Source organism: Panthera pardus, unplaced genomic scaffold (genome assembly GCF_024362965.1).
Source record: "Panthera pardus isolate Hobbes unplaced genomic scaffold, ASM2436296v1 HiC_scaffold_17, whole genome shotgun sequence".
NCBI classification, from domain to species: Eukaryota; Metazoa; Chordata; class Mammalia; order Carnivora; family Felidae; genus Panthera; species Panthera pardus.
The window spans coordinates 58,284,027-58,303,669 of NW_026526732.1; the positions used below are offsets into that span (position 1 = coordinate 58,284,027).

General features: G+C 33.4%; 1 long non-coding RNA gene across 1 annotated transcript in view; it reads left to right on the plus strand.

Moving 5' to 3' along the window:
* The first annotated feature begins 202 nt into the window (after positions 1 to 202).
* The window catches only part of LOC109263467 (uncharacterized), a 143,867-nt gene continuing 124,426 nt past the window's right edge, over positions 203 to 19,643 (plus strand). The window contains exon 1 of the long non-coding RNA XR_002078223.2: positions 203 to 310. This is a non-coding gene — a long non-coding RNA (uncharacterized LOC109263467). The remainder of the gene's footprint in view (positions 311 to 19,643) is intronic.

Below are 19,643 nucleotides of genomic sequence, written 5' to 3' on the forward strand. Positions count from 1 at the left end.
ACATAGAATAGAATAGAATAGAATAGAATAGAATAGAATAGAACCCCAATTAGAGAAATAATAGGCATACAAAGAAGAGAGATGCAACCCTCTTAATCAGAAGTTACATATAAATTAATAAGACAATATGTCAAAAATTATTTGTTTTACACAGTGTGCTTTTTCCCCCTCACTGAATTTTAGCCATGCAAGAAATATATATTGAACTTCGTGAGCTAGAAACGGCTTTAGTGCCATTATAGTGGTGAAGAGATTTGACATCTGCCTTCATGGAGCTTTTGTGATGTTGGGAACACTTGATGATAAACAGGTAAAAATATCAAATAAATAGAAAACTGACATAGGAATACGTGTTAAAGTTTAATACTGAGATAGAGAGTGACTTAGGGACTAGAGCAGAGAATGCTTTAGGTAAGGGTTTCAAGGAAGGAAGAATTCCTAGGACAGTTTTTGACTTGAAACCAAATGGTCAATAAAAGTATCATGGAAAATAGAGTTCTTGACGGAGAGAACAGAAAGAATACAGGCTGTAAAGTAGAAATGAGATGCTATATTTGAGAAACAAAATTAATGCCAGCTCTGGAGAGCCGCAGTGAGAGAGGAATATGAGACAAGACAGAAGATAAAATCTGATGACAGAAGATAAAATCTGGTCAAAGGATATAGAGTTTGTTTAGACTGCATTCTAAGCAGGGTTACAGCCTAAATAACTAGACCCAGTTTCTGAATTAAAGGATTAATGGTGTCAACTTGATTATCAACAACAACAACAACAACAAAACACCAACTAAGTGAATGAATGGATGAGCCATTCACTAAGTTCATATGTTCATAGAAAATCACTTTTAAATGCTTAGGTAAAAATACCTAACATACCAAATCATGGAAGAAAGTTGTATTGTTATAAAATGACATCTTAATTCAGTATAAAAAAATTGGATTCAAGTGTGTGCTTTGTTATTGTAGATCATATTTTTAGGCCAGTCCCTTAATAAGAAAGGGAAAAGCTTTTTTTATTCCTTCTCGTTTGTAGGTGAGAAGGTAGGGGGTGATGAAATATCACCAGAAAGTATGTTGGATTATGGTTTCTAAAATAGGCAGACTAACCAAGGAAAAAATAAGAAAACACAAATTCTCATACCAGAAATGAGAAGACATCACTACAGATCTCATGGACATTAGAAGAGTAATAAGTATATACCATGAACAACTCTATGCCCACAACTTTGAAAACCTAAATGAAATAAATCAATTCACTGAAAGATACAATCTATCAAAACTTACTCAAGAAATAGACAATCTGAATAGAAATGGAGTCAATAATTACTAACTTCCCCAAACAGAAAGTGCCAAGGCTAGATGGGCTCAATGATGAAGTATACATATTATTTAAAGAAAAAAGTATATCATTTTTTTCACAATCTCCTCCAGAAAATAAAAGCAGAGAGACTACTTCTGAAATCATTGTATGAGGCCAGCATTACCCTAATTCTCAACCAAAGACATTACAAGAAAAGACAACTATAGATTGAGATTGCTTATGAACATAGATGCAAAAATTGTCTACAAAATATTAATATTTAAAGAAAAAAGTGTTTTTCTACAATCTCCTCCAGAAGATAGAAGCAGAGAGACTACTTCCTAATTCATTCTGTGAGGCCAACATTGCCCTAATTCTCAAACCAAAGGCATTACAAGAAAAGACAACTACAGATTGATATTGCTTATGAACATAGCTGCAAAAATTATCAATAAAATATTAGCATATAAAATCAAACAATGTTTAAGAAGGTTTTTATATGAGATCAAATGGGATTTATACCAAGTATGTAGTCTGGTTCAGTATTTGAAAATCAATTTAATCTATCATATCAACAGAGTAAAGAAGACAAATCACATAATCATATCAACATGTTCAGAAAAAGCATTTGACAAAATCCAACACTCTTTCATAATCAGAAACTGTCAGCAAACTTGGAATAGAAGGAAACTTCCTCAACTTGATAAAGAATACATACAAAAAAACCTCTAGCTAACATAATACTTACTGGTAATAAACTAGAAGCTTTCCTGCTAAGATCAGTAGCAAAGCAAGGATGTCTCCTCTCACCACTCCTTTTAAATGTTGTACTAGAAATCCTGGCTAATGCAGTAAGACAAGAAAAGGAAAGAAAAGGTTAACAGATTGGAAAGGAAGACATAAAACTCTTTTGTTGACAGATGACATGAAAATTTACATAGAAATCCAAAAGAATAAATATCATCAACAACAAAAATCTTCTGGAATAGTTATAGCAAATTATAGCAAAGTTGTAAAATACAGATACTCCAGCGATAAACAAGTAAATTTTGATATATAAAAACCATTTAAATTACCATTCCCCAGACTGAAATACTTATGTATAAGTCAAACAAAATACATGAAATATCTAAATGAGGAAAATGACAAAACTCTAATAAAAAATATAAGTAGAAACTAAATAAATGGATACTCTATGGTTATGAGTAGCAAGTCTTAATATTGTTAAGATAATTTTTTTCTAGTTAATCTGTAGACTCAGTGACATCCCAATTAAAAATCAACCAAATTATTTGGTTGATATCAACAAATTGATTCTAAAGTTTATAAGCAGAGGCAGAGATCCACGTGCTAGGTTTAGTGTATTTTTGCTGGACATGCCTTACCTATATATGTTAGGGGAAAGATCCTGTCTCTGTGTTTCTTTCTTTTTCTAAGGCAAACATGAAAGCAACCTTACAACAGGAGAATAAATAATCTGCTTGGTACAAGGTTGTCCAAATTTGCTTGTGATGGTTTTTATAAGGATACTTGGGAAAGGCTGATGCCCAGAATGTAAGGCATGTCAAATGCCCAATTAGTGTAGAATCAGTACTGAGAAGAGAGGACATCTATTCACCCCAAAAAGCTTTTTGCTCAGTGAAAAGTGATTTATTTTCCAGGGTCATTTTTACACAATACTGTTTGTTGCACCAGAGTTCAATTCTTTATCCTTGAGGATCATCATATACATATCCAAAATAGGAATAGTGGGGATATATTTGCAAACCTCTTTTCCCCTTTGCTCTTTGAAATGGAAAGGTTTATGTCTACCATTCAAATTCAGTTTGCCAAGCACTCAGGGTATGAGCCAAATTGTCGTTTCCTGCAGCAAGACAAGCAGAGACCCAAGGGTTATGATTTTGTTATCATAGGTCTCCTCTAGAAGAAAAAACTACAGGTTGCAAAGGCATTGCTGCTTTTATAAACTCACTAAGATTAAAATAGGAAAAGTGTGTGATTTCATGCTTCTTCCTGAACCTTGTGCCTGATTTTCTTCTTAAGTATTTTATGTATTTGCTCAAATCCCAATATTTTATGTAGGTTTGGGCTGAGAAGTTTCTATTAGGCTAAAGAAAATTATGGCTATTTAAAATGAGTGAAAAAGTAAATTAAATAGATATTTAAGGAGAGTCATTTTAAAAGCTTATTTTTATTTTTATCTATTTTGAGAGAGTGAGAGACCAAGCAGAGGAGGGGCAGAGAGAGAGGGAGATAGAAATCTAACCAGGCTCTGCATTGTCAGTGCAGAGCCTGATGCAGGGCTCAAACTCACCAACCCCGAGATCATGACCTGAGTCAAGTCAAGAGTCAGATGCTTAACCAACAAAGCCACTCAGGTGCCCCAAAAGAGAGCATTTTATATCAATGAATTAATTTAAAAAGCATCTACTTAAAAACTTAATGCAAAGATTTAGGGATGTTAATGTTAACAGTGGCAGTATAGTTTTTGGCTCTTCCTAAATCCTCACATAAAACCATACGAAACAACGAGATAATAAATAAAACAAAAAACAAGAAACCAAAAAACCAAAACAACAAAAGCTTAATGGACAACATTCATATAAACATCAATGATTAGATATCCCTATGAACTTCACAATACCAGCATATATAGCCACAAATGCGTCAGTTACTGGTACAGGGACAATAGAAGATAGAAGGAAACAAAGCGTTAAATGATAAACATAGAGAAAGGAGATCCCAGAGTCCAAAGTCATTCATCATAGTTATTCATGAGACAATTTGAGAATACTGGCTACATCTATATGGAGAGTTGCTCATTCTGATGGCGGAGGAGAGCAAAGGGCCTATGGTAAGATTCAAAAGGTCTGAAGTAATCTAGCTTCAATGAATATTCAAAACTGATATACCCAGGATCTCTTCTAAACAAGATCCTCTACACTAAAGAGAAACTACTGGAAGGAAGCAGAATGGGGAAGGGGAATAGGACAAGAAAGCAAGATGCCATATTTAAAAAAATTTTTTTTTAAGTTTTTTTACTTATTTTGAGAGAGACAAAGAGAGTGTGAGTGAGGGAGGGGGAAAAGTCAGGGGGAAGATAGAGAATGCCATGCGGACTCTGCACAGTTGGCAGGCTGGAACCCGTGAAACTGCAAGATTATGACCTAAGACGAAATCAAGAGTCAGTCCCCCAACCGACTGAGTCACCCAGGCACCCCAGAAAGATGCCATATTTTAAAATACTACACAAAACAATAGAAAAGTGGGTTTCTCTGATGTAGTAAGAGCTATATGAACCAAACTTCCTTTTAAAATGAGTGATGAAGTTTCTCAGGATCCACATAAGAGTGAAAACATATGATATCTGTCTTTCTCTGTATGGCTTATTTCACTTAGCATAACACTCTCCAGTTCCATCCACGTTGCTACAAAGGGCCATATTTCATTCTTTCTCATTGCCATGTAGTACTCCATTGTGTATATAAACCACAATTTCTTTATCCATTCATCAGTTGATGGACATTTAGGCTCTTTCCATAATTTGGCTATTGTTGAGAAACCCATAGGGGAGGGGAAGGAAAAAAAAAAGGGGGCTAGAGTGGGAGAGAGCCAAAGCATAAGAGACTCTTAAAAACTGAGAACAAACTGAGGGTTAATGGGGGGTTGGAGGGAGGGGAGGGTGGTACATATATATATGTATATTTCAGAAGAATAGTAAATGATAATCCTTTAAAGTATAGGACAGATAGTATATTAGGCCCTTCTACAGAGATCTTAACCACAGGATAAAAAAAAAAAAAAAGAAAAGAAAAGATAGACAAAGTGTCAAGGACAAGTACCTATCAGTGAATATGTATCTCTAATAGTTCTAAATGCAGGAAAATATATCCAGGACATTTTTTTACTTGAATTTTTAAATTATATGTTTCTATATGAAGAATGGGCTCAATCAACAAACAACGTGAATCTAAAAGTTAAAAGAATTATGTTTCTATTAGTAGGCCAGGAAAAATAAAGATTTTATTCCTGAAAATAAAATAAAATAAAATAAAATAAAATAAAATAAAATAAAATAAAATAAAATAAAATATAATATAAAATAAAATAAAATAAAATAAAATGAGTGATGAATTATTAGTGTCAAATCTCATGCCATATTCTATAGGAAAAAAGAGACTGCAAAGCAGAATAACATCACAGCGAGCTAAATCTTCTCAAGTAGATCAAACTCTAATATTTCAACACAAATTTCAAAACAAACTGAAAAACGTTAAGAAAATGATACAAGACATAAATGACCAAAATGTATCAGAAGTAGGAAAACAATCAAGAATGATGTGACATTCTCATAAAATAATTTGAAATAAAAGAGCAAATCATTTTACAAAAGAAGACTAAATGAGAAGAACCAAAAAAGCAACTCAACACAACTAATAATGCTTTAAGAGAAAAAAGTGGGAAGGAACAACATTTTAAAATTAACTATAAAAAGAGATTCATAAATACATATTGAGTGAGTACACATTACATTTGAGAATATCTACCCAGAACAAACAACACACAAAAAAATAACTAAACACAACAACCAACAACAACAACAAAACAAAAAGACAAACAAACAAAAAAACCCAACTGACCTCCCAAATCTGAGCATGTGACACAAAGGGTATATGACTTATAAAGGAAATAAAACTGGGTCATCAAACCCTTTGGTAGCAACACATTATCCCAGAAAAATATGAAATAACATATTGAAAATACTTGAGGAAAGAAAATGTGAAGCAATGGTTTTAGATCTGAAAAAGTTGACATTCAAGTATAAAAGGCATATACAAACTGTTATTAATACACAAAATCTTGAAGAATATTTCTCTTATGAACACTTTGTATGGAACTTACTAGAGAACAAGAGTTGGATAATGAAAATGACTATAGAGACATCAACATAATTAGTGCTGGAGAGGATTAAATATATAATTACTTGTAGAACCAAGACAAAATGAGCCTTGAAAAGGAAAGAGTATAGTAGATAATGACTATACGATCTGACAATGGGGAGAAAGTGGGCATAACTCATGCAGAAATGAATTTAAAACTATTCCTAGTAGTCATAATTAGTTGGGGTAATATTAATTTTGTTAGTCTGAGACTGTTGTATAGCAAATAAACTAGTTATTAAATATTTCAGTATTGCTGCCTACTCTTAAGAATAAGAATTCACTGTGTGGAAGTAAGAAAATACAACTGTAATATATAAGAGGTTATGTTAAAACCCTTTAGTCTTGAATTTAAATTGGAGGTATTAGTAAGATCTTACAAAGTATTTAATTTTGTCCGTTGAAGAATTCTAGAAACAATTCACCCCCAAAAATCTCTGGTACCAATATTGTGGACCTGAAATAATAACTTCTCAATAAAAAACTAGAGCTCTCTGAAAAGTAGCTGATTACAGATCTGGGGCAGGAATAGTTTGGCATACCAGACAGCAAGGACTATCTGAAACTTAGCAGGGTTATATCAAAGGAAGCTACAGTAAAAGTAGAAATGGCAGTGAACCTAAGCCCATGAAATGCACTTAAATCCATGAGTGTATAAGAAACTGCAAAAAGTAGTATTCCATTGTGTATATAAACCACATGGCTTTTTGTAGCAACGTGGATGGAACTGGAGAGTGTTATGCTGAGTGAAGTAGGTCATACAGAGAAAAGACAGATACCATATGTTTTCACTCTTATGTGGATCCTGAGAAACTTAGCAGAGTACCATAGGGTAGGGGAAAGAGGAAAAAAGTTAGAGAGGGAGGGAGCCAAACCATAAAAGACTCTTAAAAACTGAGAATAAACTGAGGATTGATGGGGGGTGGGGGTGGGAGAGAGGGAGGGGAAAGGGGGTGATGGACATTGAGGAGGGCACCTGTTAGGATGGGCACTGGGTGTTGTATGGAAACCAATTTGACAATAAATTTCATATTAAAAAATAAAAAAATAAAAAAGTAAAAAAAAAAACCCAAAAAAAGAAACTGCAAAAAGATTAATCATCGGTAATTTTCTCAGGCTGATAGGTAATAGATTCATTATATCAAAAACTAGTTAAATAAAACAGTCAAGCATTTCTCCTGACTTCTCTATTAATCATACCATTAGAAACCAAATACTAGACTGGAGAAATCATCTCAATGCAAATTTATTCCAGCTACTTAATGAAAACAAAATGTGAGAATTTGAATATTAACATTTTAGAACCCCTCATGACTTGATGGATTTAGGTGTGGAGCATCAGTGGATGCTAACACCATAAATAAGTAAATTAAACAAACATAGTGTGAGAGAAACATTCATTATGTACTTCTTGATGAAAGAAGATATCACCACTATCATCTTGGCAAGGATATTGAACCTAAGTCTGATCAAGCATCTGGATCCACTTGCCATTTTATAGGAAATGTAGATGACAAAGCTGTGACAAACTCTATAGGTTCAGTTCCCCAGGTTCTTCAAGAGGTTTACCATAATAAAAATAAAGGGAAAGAGAGAGAAACCTGTAGGGTAAAAGAGTCTTTTTTTCAACATTTTTTTTTTTTTTTTTTTTTATTTTTTTTATTTTTGGGACAGAGAGAGACAGAGCATGAACGGGGGAGGGGCAGAGAGAGAGGGAGACACAGAATCGGAAACAGGCTCCAGGCTCCGAGCCATCAGCCCAGAGCCTGACGCGGGGCTCGAACTCACGGACCGCGCGGACCGCGAGATCGTGACCTGGCTGAAGTCGGACGCTTAACCGACTGCGCCACCCAGGCGCCCCAAAAGAGTCTTAAACATATTATAAAGTTTTAAAAAGCAGGCATGTACTTTTGGGTGATAAAATCAGAAAAAAAAGCAAGGAAGTGATTATAAAAGTCAGGATAGCAGTTGCTTTTGAAGGGAGAAGAGCCATGGTTAATATGGGAAAATGCAGGAGCTACTGGGGGGGCTGCTAAAGTTCCATCTGTTGACCTGGGTCATGGCTTTAAGATTATTCCATTTATAATAGTTTATTAATCTCTCTATATATTTTTTTGCTTTCTTTGTGTTTTATGGTTACAATAAAAGATTCAAAAGTGTTCATGAAAGTAGCTGCTAAATATATAAGCAATTTAGATCTTTTTAGATAAAGTTAGGCTTAATACAAATGTCTAAAATTAGTATGCCCTAAATTGGATGTCGTTTGGTAGGGGGGCAGTGAAGGAAAATAACTGATCGTATATTTTCTATTTTATATACTTCTTTCATGTTTCAAACTGTTCTTTAAATCAGAAGCACATTTTATGTAATTAAAATGAAATATTCAAAAAAAAAAAGAAAAACCCTTTTCCACTATTTGAAACAGTGACAACTTACAATATGAAAAGAAAGATGTTTGCAAATCTCAGTCAAAAGTTTAAGGACACCACCCTGGGCTGTGTTTTTACTGGGCTATTGTCCTGGTTACTTTATCTCTGTTGACTGGTACAACTAGACTGAAAAACCGGATCAAATACTTTCCATTTAATTTTATGCGTCTTGGGACAAATAGAGGAAAACAAAATATTCTACTTAAAAATTTTAGTTCTGAAGACAGAATAGGCAAGAAGCTAAATTCTGAACTGCAACTTGTCTGTAAAATTGTAATTATAATACTTAATTATTCTTTTATAAAATACTGGTTTTAGCAAAGACATGCATAAAATAACACCACATGCTTGGTTCTGTGTAGTAGATCAATTATCATGCTTTTCAATGTAAGTATTCAAGAAAGAATGTGCACATGGAGGTTGAAAAATTCGGTTCCATATCAAGAAAATATGAACATGAGAATCATCATATTTAAATTACTTCCAAAGCTATTTTAAGTTCCCTTTTCACAATCTTTAAAAAATTATCTCAACCAACTATTATTCTTTCAAAAGGAAAAATCTTAGATTATATTTTTTAGCTGTTAAGGGTTGTCAAATGTTAGTCAAAAATATGTAGGTGCTGACCTCCATTTCAGTATGTCTGTTTTAAATGATGAATTCATATTTTAAAATAATTTTCTTCCCTGATTTTAACAGTAGCAAGTAGAACAGGAACTTTGCCTTACTGGGGTTTTCCAATATTAAGTGCTACTCTAGAATTTATTCTAAGAGAATTAATATAGCTTTTAAAAGAAAAAAGAGCAAGTATCTCTGACTGCATCCACAGTGCAAATGGAATGTGCTCATTATGAGCCGTTTTTAGTAGAGAAGGAAAATACAGTTCTAATATAGATACCAAATGTAGGAAAATAATTTCTACATTACAATTCAATTTTGGTACTTGTATGACAAAAATAGGCCAATAATTTACAAGCATCCTTCATAAGCCACTAGGCCTAGATTTTGTAATATTTGAATTCAAATGGAAGTGAAATGTAGTCTTTCTACTATTTTCATGTCTTTTAAATCTAGAAGTTTTCTTTATATAGCTAGAAAGACAATATATACAGTATTCAAAGGGAATTTTGAAATTATGCAGCCCACCCTACGATTTTTCTGCTTCTCAAACTAAGATTCAAATACATAACCTTACAACATACAGTACATGCTGGGGTAAATAAAACCTCAATATTAGTGAAATTTATCTTCCTATAATGTGATTTTGGATGTTTACTGGCAGTTAAGTAATTAGTTTATACTTGGTCATGTGCCTTCTCCATGGGAAGTAGCGTGCTAAGTACTAAGGGTACTCTATTGCACAAGGGCATTGCCCTTGAAAACCTTACATTCTAAAAGATGATATAAATAAATGAATTAGTAGGATAAATTCCAAGTTCTGATAAGTGTTATAAAGTCAACGAAAAGGATGCTAATATCAAAATTGGGCGTTTAGAGGGAATATACCCAATGCACTGTCACTTAAGCTGAGACCTAAAGAGTAAAGAACTAGCCATATGAAGACCTGTGCAAACAGGGCTCTTGGGAGAGTAAATGCCATGTGAAAGTCCTTAAAAACAGTGATATTGGAGCTTAATGAGCAGGAGAATGTTGTGATGAAGAAGGAGAGGTAGTCATAGATAAGATCATTTGTGATCTTTTCTTTCGGAAATGTTTTGCAATGAGGGAGTGTGACACGACACTATACTCTCAGTGGGCAGTGGCTCGTTTCTAGGAAGCAATAAATTATTGTTATACATATATTAAGATGTCATAACCTCTAAGTAATAGTTTATAAATTAGTCCAATAAATAAAATCTTACTAGAGGGATATAGATTGGATAAGCAACACTCCCTTTCTTATCCCCCAAAGATACTCCACCACCAGACACACACATCGGCCTTTGGACAATATGGATTTCAGTACCTGTCTAGAAATGATGAGTTGGCAATTCATTAAAAATAATATATTGGGCATTTTTTTTAAGTGACAAGCACTATTCTAGATGCTGTGAATTGAGCATTGACCAAAACAAGACCAAAATTCTAATATCATACTGTGTATTTCCCCTTATCAATTAATAAAATATATTGTCTCACACAATTTTGTGGATAGATAGATAGATATAGATATAGTTAGGGTCACAGAGTGAGAAGGACTCAGCTCTCCCTTGCTGGTTTGTGGGATGAAAGCGGTCACAGACTAGGGAATGAAGACTGCCTCTGGAATCTGAGGACGGCCTACTACCAACAACCAGTAAGGAAGTGAGAACTCCTTCCTAAAGTCACTAACTGTTGAATTTGGCTAACCAACTGAATGAGCTAGAAGCAGATTCATACTCTGAGCCTCCAAAGTAACACAGGTCTAGGTCTAGCAGATCTTGGATTGGTCTTCTAACACTTGGAGAAGAGGAACCAATTAAGTGAGATAGATATATATATATATATATATATATATATATATATATATATATATCTCAATTTTCCCATTCTGTTTACACCCAACATGAGGAAACATTTCCTTAAAGCATTTTGTCCTTTAACCAATTAGTTGACAGTTGTATTAACATTTATTGATGTTGTAACAAATTTCAACAAAGTGGCTTAAAACAAAACAAACTTATTATATCACAGATCAGTAGGTCAGAAATCTGTGTCCACATCACCCAACTGGTTCCTCTTCTCCCAGTGTTAGAAGACCAATTCAAGGTCTGTTAGACCTTTATGGAGGCTCAGAGGATGAATCTGCTTCTAGCTCATTCAGTTGGTTAGCCAAATTCAGCAGTCTGTGACTTTAGGAAGGAGTTCCCACTTCCTTACTGGTTGTTGGTAGTAGGCCGTCCTCAGATTCCAGAGGCAGTCTTCATGACCTAGTCTTTGACCGCTTTCATCCCACAAACCAGCAAGGGAGAGCTGAGTCTCACTCTGTGAATCTAACTTCCTTTTCTCTTGTATCTATCTCACACATTCAGAGAGGTTTCTGTGCTTTAAGGGTTCAAGTGAGTGCATTGGTCCCACTGTATAATCCAGAATAATTGCTGGATTTTAAGTTTGAAGCCTTAATTTAATCAGCCAATTCCTTTCACAGAAGTATGTAGATTAGTGTGTAATTAAATAACCAGAGGAGAGGGATATTGGCAGGATAGCTTTAGTACTCCACCTACCACAGGAGGTATACAGTGTATTTGCCCTTATTAACCTTGAACATTTGGAGATACAAGGAAATACAACTATGAAACCAAACTTCTAAGCAGTATTGCCAACTGCTAGGTCCCTTAACTACACCCAGAAGGTGGTAGCCAATGATAGGGATCTATTCTCATGCAATTTTCTATGGAAGGATGGAGTAGTTTTCATTACCATTCAAACTTCTACATCATGATTATTATAATTACCACAAACTTATACTGATACTTCACCTTTTAGTTATTAATTTTGAGTATGTGAGGTAGAGAAAATAAATCCCCCCAAAAGAACAGAGTATGCCCCTGAGGAAAATGGCAAAGATCACTACAAATTGCAGGTGATAATATCCTCTACAAGTTTCAACTATAGAGTAAGATTAGATACAGAATTTTATGTAACCGAAGCAGTCATTTCTGAAAGCCAAGGACACTTTTCAGTCATTTGCCATTGTTGGATGCAGGGCTGAAACTTTTGGGTCTCTGTAAGATATCCAAGTTCCCAGACTTATTCTGAAGGAAACTAGTTTGTAAGTCAATCCCAAATTTTGAGTGTTCAATCTGATTGAAAGTTTTAGTGGTATTTAATGTCACTGTATTACTTCACAGCAAACAAAACTGCTTTCATTTTTCTATTGTTATTAATTGTGGTAAAATATGCATAAATGAAATTTACCATTTTAACAGTTTTTAGGTAGACAGTTCAATGACATTAAGAACTTTCACATTGTTATGCAACTATCACCACCATCAATCTCTAGAATGTCTTTATCTTCTGAAACTGAAACCCCATACCCATTAAACAATGATTTATGATCCTCCCCTCCCTTCAGCCCCTGGTGACTACCATTTTATATACTTTCTGTATGAATTTCACTACTCTAGGTAGCTCATATAATGAATACAACATAGTATTGGTCCTTTTGTGACTGGCTTATTTCACTAAGCATAATGTCTTCAGGGTTCATTCATGCAGCATATGCAGAATTTTCATCCTCTTTAAGGCTCAATAATATATCATTGTATGTATATACACATTTTGTTTATTGATCTGTTTATGGATGTTTCACTTGCTTCCTATCTTCTGCTATTGTGAATAATGCTCCTGTGAACATGGATGTACAAATAATGTCTTTGAATGCCTACTCTTAATTCTTTTGTGTATCTAGTCTTAAGTGGAATTGCTAAGTAATATAGCAATTCTATGTTTAATTTTTTAGCAACTGTCTTACCATTTTCCACAGTGGCTGCACCATTTAACATGTTTACATCCCACCAGAAATACAAAAATGTTCCAATTCTTTTTACACACTTACCAACTCTTTTTATTTTCTGTTTTTGTTGTTGTTGATAATAGTCATCCTGGTGAGTGCAAAGTGGTATCTCATTGTGATTTTGATTTGCATTTTTCTAATGATTAGTGCTGTTGAGCATCTTTTCCTATGTTTACTGGCCATGTGTTTATCTTTTCTGAGAAATGTTTAATTAAGTCCTCTTCCCATTTTTAATCAGAGTTTTTGTTGTTCTGTTGAGTTATATAAGTTCTTTGTATATTCTGAATATCAAGCTCACCAGATATATAATTTAGAAATATTTTCTTCCATTTCATGGGCTGCTTTTCACTCTGTTTATAGTGTGTTTTGAAGCACAATTTTTTTTAAATCTTAATGTGGTCCAACTTATCTATTTTTCTTTTGTTGACAGAGATTTTGTTGTCATATCTAAGAAATCATTGCCAAATCAATTGAACTCCCCCCCCATGTTTTCTTCCAGTAGGTTTATAGTTTTAGGTCTTACATTTAGAAACATTCCTTTGCCTGCCTGCCAGCCTACCTTTCTTCCTCCCTCCCTCCTTCTCTCTCTCTGTCTTCCTCCCTCCCTTCCTCTCTCTTTCTCTCTTCCTTCCTTCTCCTTTCATTCCTTCCTCCCTCCCTCCCTTCTTTCTCCCTTTTGCCTCCCCTCCTTCCTTCCTTCCCTCGATCTTTCTGTCCTTCTGCTTTTGGATATCCAGAGTTTCCAGCAATATTTGTTGAAAAGGCTGTCTTTCTTCTAACTGAATGATTGTGGCAACCTTGCCAAAAATATTTGACTATATATGCAAGGGTTTATTTCTGGGCTCTTAATTGCATTTCATTGGTTTACAAGTCTATTTTTATGTTGGTATTACGCTGTTTGATTGCTGTAGCTTTTTAGTAAGTTCAGAAATCAGAAAGTGTGAGACCTCCAACTTTGTTCTTTTTCAAGATTGTTTTCACTATTTAGAGCCTTTGAAATACCACATGAATTTTAGAATTGAATTTTCTATTTCTGCAAAAAAAATCATTGGGGTTTTGATAGGAATTACATTGATTCTGTAGAATGCTTTGGGTAGTATTGACATCTTAACAATATTGCCTTTCTATCCATGAATACTGAATATATTTCCACTTACTTGTATCTTCAATTGTTTTTCAGCAACATTTTGTAGTTTTCAGTGTATGAGACTTTCTTCTTGGTTTTTATTCCTAAGTATTTTGTTCTCTTTGATACTGTTATAAATGGAATTTATTTCTTAATTTCCTTTTTGGGTTGTTTATTGTGAGTATATAGAAACAAATTGATTTTTGTATTTTGATTTTGTGTGCTGAAACTTTGCTGAATTTGATCATTGGTTCTAATATTTTTGTGTGTGTGGAAAGTAACTCTTAATTTAAAGTATTTCTACCATGATGGTAGGCACTTATTCTTAATTAATTTGTCTTCCTAAGGGGATATATAAGTTTCTTAAACTTAGTCACTTAGTTGTTACTGTTTGGAAGAAGAAAACTAGATTCAGATTCTTGATATTTCCAGCAAAGCAGACATCCGTTAGAGCCCTATTGAAGTCACCTCCACTCAAAGCTGAAGAAGTCATTTTTATTTGTCTTATTTTGAGTTGTTTGTTAATTATTATTATTATTATTATTATTATTATTATTATCACGCCCAGGCTTAGTTCAGGGAGCAGGGTGCATGAGTTTTTTCTTGATGACCCATCAACTTTTTAAAAACTCACTGTATCCCTTCTAAACAAGTCCTTTTTGTCTATGTAGGGCCTCAGGTCCTTAGGAGTTTCCTGCTTCTGCTTCTCTACTTAATTGTCACTGTCTCACCAGAGCCAATGAAACCAGACAACCATACTGGAAAATTCAGAGTGGAAAGGGGAGTGAGGTAAAGAAGGAAAGAAAAACTGGAGACTATTATTTCAAAAATACCCCCTCACACTAACTCATTTTACAAGGTGTTGGACAAAAAGTAGTAATCAAATTAAAGCTTTTAAGTGTCTGATTTGTCTCTATTTCTCCATGAAAATAAGTAGCAAGGATGTTTGCACTTAGGGCTTATGGTAGGGGAGTAGTGATAAACATTGAATTGGGCTTGAGCCTTTCCCAATGTTTGTGCTCAAGAAAACCCAAGACCTAACTCAGGACAAAGATAACTCTAGAACAGCATTGTCCAATAGAAAGACAGCTACATATATAATTAGAAGTTTTCTAGTAGACACATTCAAACATGTAAAAATAAACAGGTCAAATAGTTCTAATGTAGTATTTTACTCCATTCAGGTTATCCAAATATCCAAAACACAGACTCATACTTGTCACACTCTCCCTCACTTTTTCTCTTTTTTCCTCAGCTCACCTTTGGTTCACCTCATGCAGAATTCTAGTTGTATCCTTCGATACATCCTTCAGTGTCCAACTTTATTACTATAACAGCTCTTTTGGAAATTGGCACTTAATTGCTAGTTACTAAATTAGAATGAAACTATTTAGTTCTCCTTTTACTTAACCTTTCCCTCTATAAAACTCCTCTCTTTGTGCAATTACACTTTTTCTTAATTTTCTTGGTACACGTCTCATTCATAGCTCACCCCTAAGTATATTTCACCTAGGCCTGTATTTACTGCCTACTTCATTTTTTGTAGAAGTGGGCCTTAATCAAGGAATCACATTTGAAACCTTTTGAAAAATATAAATTCCTTGATATTTCTGAGGATTTTTGTTCAGTAATACTGATGATCAACTCAGTTATCTGTAAATTTAAAAAAACTGATGATGTTGAATTCTGATGTTGATGCCCAGGTAGGATTGATAAAGACTGATCAAATAAAAACAGTTACACATATACTCCCACCTTCACCATGCTCTTTTATGTGTCAGGATATTTGTTCATCATGTTTCTTTTGCCTGGATTCCTCAAAATCAGAAACCTGGGCAAATTTAGCAAGACTTTGGTTTAATACTAGGAGGCTTACATACTTCTGGCTAACTTCAACTCCATTACCTAAATCAGCCTTTTGGTTTGAAATACTGTCAGTTAAATACTGATAAAGGGCAAAAGTGTCATGCTAGGACATGCATGGTTTCTAATGTTTCAGATTGGGAGACGATCTTAGTATTTTTATAAAGTTTGTGGCAGTAAATATTACAATATATTTTTATTGAATAAAAATCTAGTATATTTATATCAGTATGCACTTGGTGTCCCTGGATTTTTTTATGCCATTATATATCTATGCCATTTGTATCTAATTTGTGCCAGCTTAGAGTTACATAAACATATTCACATTGGTATTGCAAGTAAGAAAAAAATGAATATGTTCCTTTTGAAATCACTCAGTTTAATTTTTTAATCAAAGCATTGGGTATGTATCATAACTCTAAAATAAATCTTTAGGACATGTAGCTATTATCACATTATAACTCAAGATGTGTGCCTTGAGAATATTTTTCATGATTCATTTATAATTAATGCCTGTGAACATTTCCCATATAATGATGATTTAACATTCTAAGATATTGAAACCAGTCAATATAATTTTACCTCATAATACTCAACTAGTTCTATGAAAATGCAAATTAAAGATCAGAGTATTAGGCAAATCAAATTTACATGCATATGGTGTATATACATAAAATGATTCAGAATATTGGATATCATTACCCACTCATTATACTCATAGACCATAATAAGGAACAAGAGGAATTTGCCACATAAAAGACATTAACAAAATGGAAAATTTTACAGGCATACAATTTATATTCTAAGCCCTAACATGGACCTGAATGCCAAAATCTATACAGCTAACAAAATAAAGGTAAAAGCAACATTTCTTTCAGCAAACTGATGAATATCTCTATAGGAAATAAACTCAATGAGGTTGGATATTATCTAGATCTCTTCAAAAGAACTTGAAAATACACATTGTTTTTTTCTATTTAAATATTGGAATAACTCACTAAAGTGAACATAAACATGCAGTATAGTAATTTTGAGGTTAAGAACACATTTTTAAAACTTAGCAGTGGCTTGAATTGTGGATTTACTGTTTACTAGTTATATTATCTTGCATACATTTCTTAACTTAATTCTATACTTTTCTTTTACATTATAGAATATAACTAATCTATCACAGGAACACTGTTAGTATAAATACTATAATTATGGAAGTATTAATGTGTGCATATAATTATGGAACTAATAATGTCTGCATATAGTAAGTGTTCAGTATGTATCATGTAATATTTTTTCTAGTGAAACCAAACAGAAACTCACCCTTTCATCTTTTTTCAAATGGCTGTTATTTTTTCTTAAGTTTATTTTTATTTATTTTGAGAGGGAGAGAGAACACACAAGAGCATGAGTAGCAAAGGGACAGAGAGCGAGGGAGAGAGAGAATCCTAAGCGGGCTCCACACTGTCAGCCCAGAGCCCCATGTAGGGCTCTATGTCACTGAACCATGAAATCATGACCTGAGCCGAGATTAAGAGTCTGACATTTAACTGACTGGGCCACCAGGTGCTCTGCAAATGCTTTTTAAAAGTGTATAAGTGTAAGCTTAAATCTTCTTATCTTAAATTAAAAAAAATGCATTTATAAAAGCATTATTATATCATCAAATACAATACATTTAGAATGCTTGGTAAATTCCACTTTCAATGTTTTTGGAAGTAGAAATATTAGAATACTAATGCTGGAATACAAAGAAAGCATTTAATATTTATTATTAAAAAATAATATGGAAAAATAAATCCAGAGCAAATTTGAGGAGGAAAATGTCAAATTTTCATTCTCTCTTGGCGTCTCAGTATCTGTATCTTTAATTTCAGATTCTGCCTTTTACTTTTATGTGATTTTGAAAAACTCAATTTCCTTATGTGTAACCCAGAAATAATAGCAAATTCATAGATTATTATAATTTTTAACTTACTAAGGTAAATTATAGAAAAATATTTTGTAATGTGAAGAGAACTCTTTAAGTGTTGTTTACATGTATTTTTAGTTTGCTCATTAGAAAATAAAATATAGATTCTTCACTTGGTCTGCAATTTACTTAAAATAGAAAAAAAGAAAAGAAAAAAAAAAAAACAACAAATGAGTAATGTTTGAAGTCCCTTTCCAAATGGAATTATATCCCATTTGTACCTTACACTTTTCTAAAAGCTTTGTATCAGAAATTCGTTTCAGAAATTCAAAGGAGTAAAAATCTTTCTCAGGTAATAAGATAAGGCCCAGCTTCAAAATATACTCTTGTTAATAGAATATTATATATCCCTAAGAATTACTTGGACAAAATTCTGGAACTTTAGTACATGAAGGAAAAAAAAAAACCTCAGGTTTGCAGAATAATACCTTCAATACGAATTCATCAATTTAAATATGCATGTATATATGCATGTATATGTATATATACATACACATATATAGGCATACATACATAAATATGCAAATATATTTGTATATATGTATGCCAATGTAGAGAAATAGAACCAGAAAGATACACCAAACTATTGACAAACTAATTACCTCTGAGATAAGGAAATAAACAATAGCCTTATTAAAAAAGGATTTTCACCTTTTACTTTACATATTTCTGAACTGATTAAACTTTCCTATGAGAATATTTCTTTGTATTATTTGGATAATTAAAACACCAATGAAAAGAAAAATATATTTAACTTCTATTAAAGAAAATGGTCATTCATAGTTAATATCTGCAAACTGGAATATCAAGCCTAAATTTCTAATACTGTCAGATAGCATCTCTAGTAGACTTGAAAAATCTGACTTCAAACTTCCAAGCTGAATAGTCAAATTCAAAATATATATTCAGGAGTTCAAACATTCCACTGATATTATTAGCTAAATCAGTATTGGGTCTTAAAAATAGAAATTGAGCGGCACCTGGGTGCTCAAAGCAACTGACTTTGGTTCAGGTCATGAGGTCATGGTTCGTGGGTTCAAGGCCCATATTGGGCTCCATGCTGACAGCTCAGAGCCTGGAGCCTGCTTCAGATTCTTGTTTCCTTCTGTGTCTGCCCCTTCCCTGCTCATGCTCTGTCTCTCTGTCTCTCAAAAATAAATAAACATTCAAAATAGAAATTGATAACTGGTTTATACTTCTGCGTGTCCACATAGACTCTGTGGCTGGGGTTAGAAGCAGTACTCATTCAGTTGAAAATATCAACCTTAAAACTATGTGTACCTGCAAAGTGAAACATCTGATCAAACATCCTGGTAATATATGTTTATTTTACTCCAGTTCAAATATGTGAGTATCTGCAAACATATAGATTTCCTAACACCTTAATTTTGCTCCATCTTTTAAACTGGAGTACATTTCTTTTTAAAAAAAAAAAGTTATGGTAGTTATATATATGCTATGGTAATGTATAATATGTATGAAATGCTTTCATAAAGAAATTAACCCCTAAGGATAAATGATTAACTG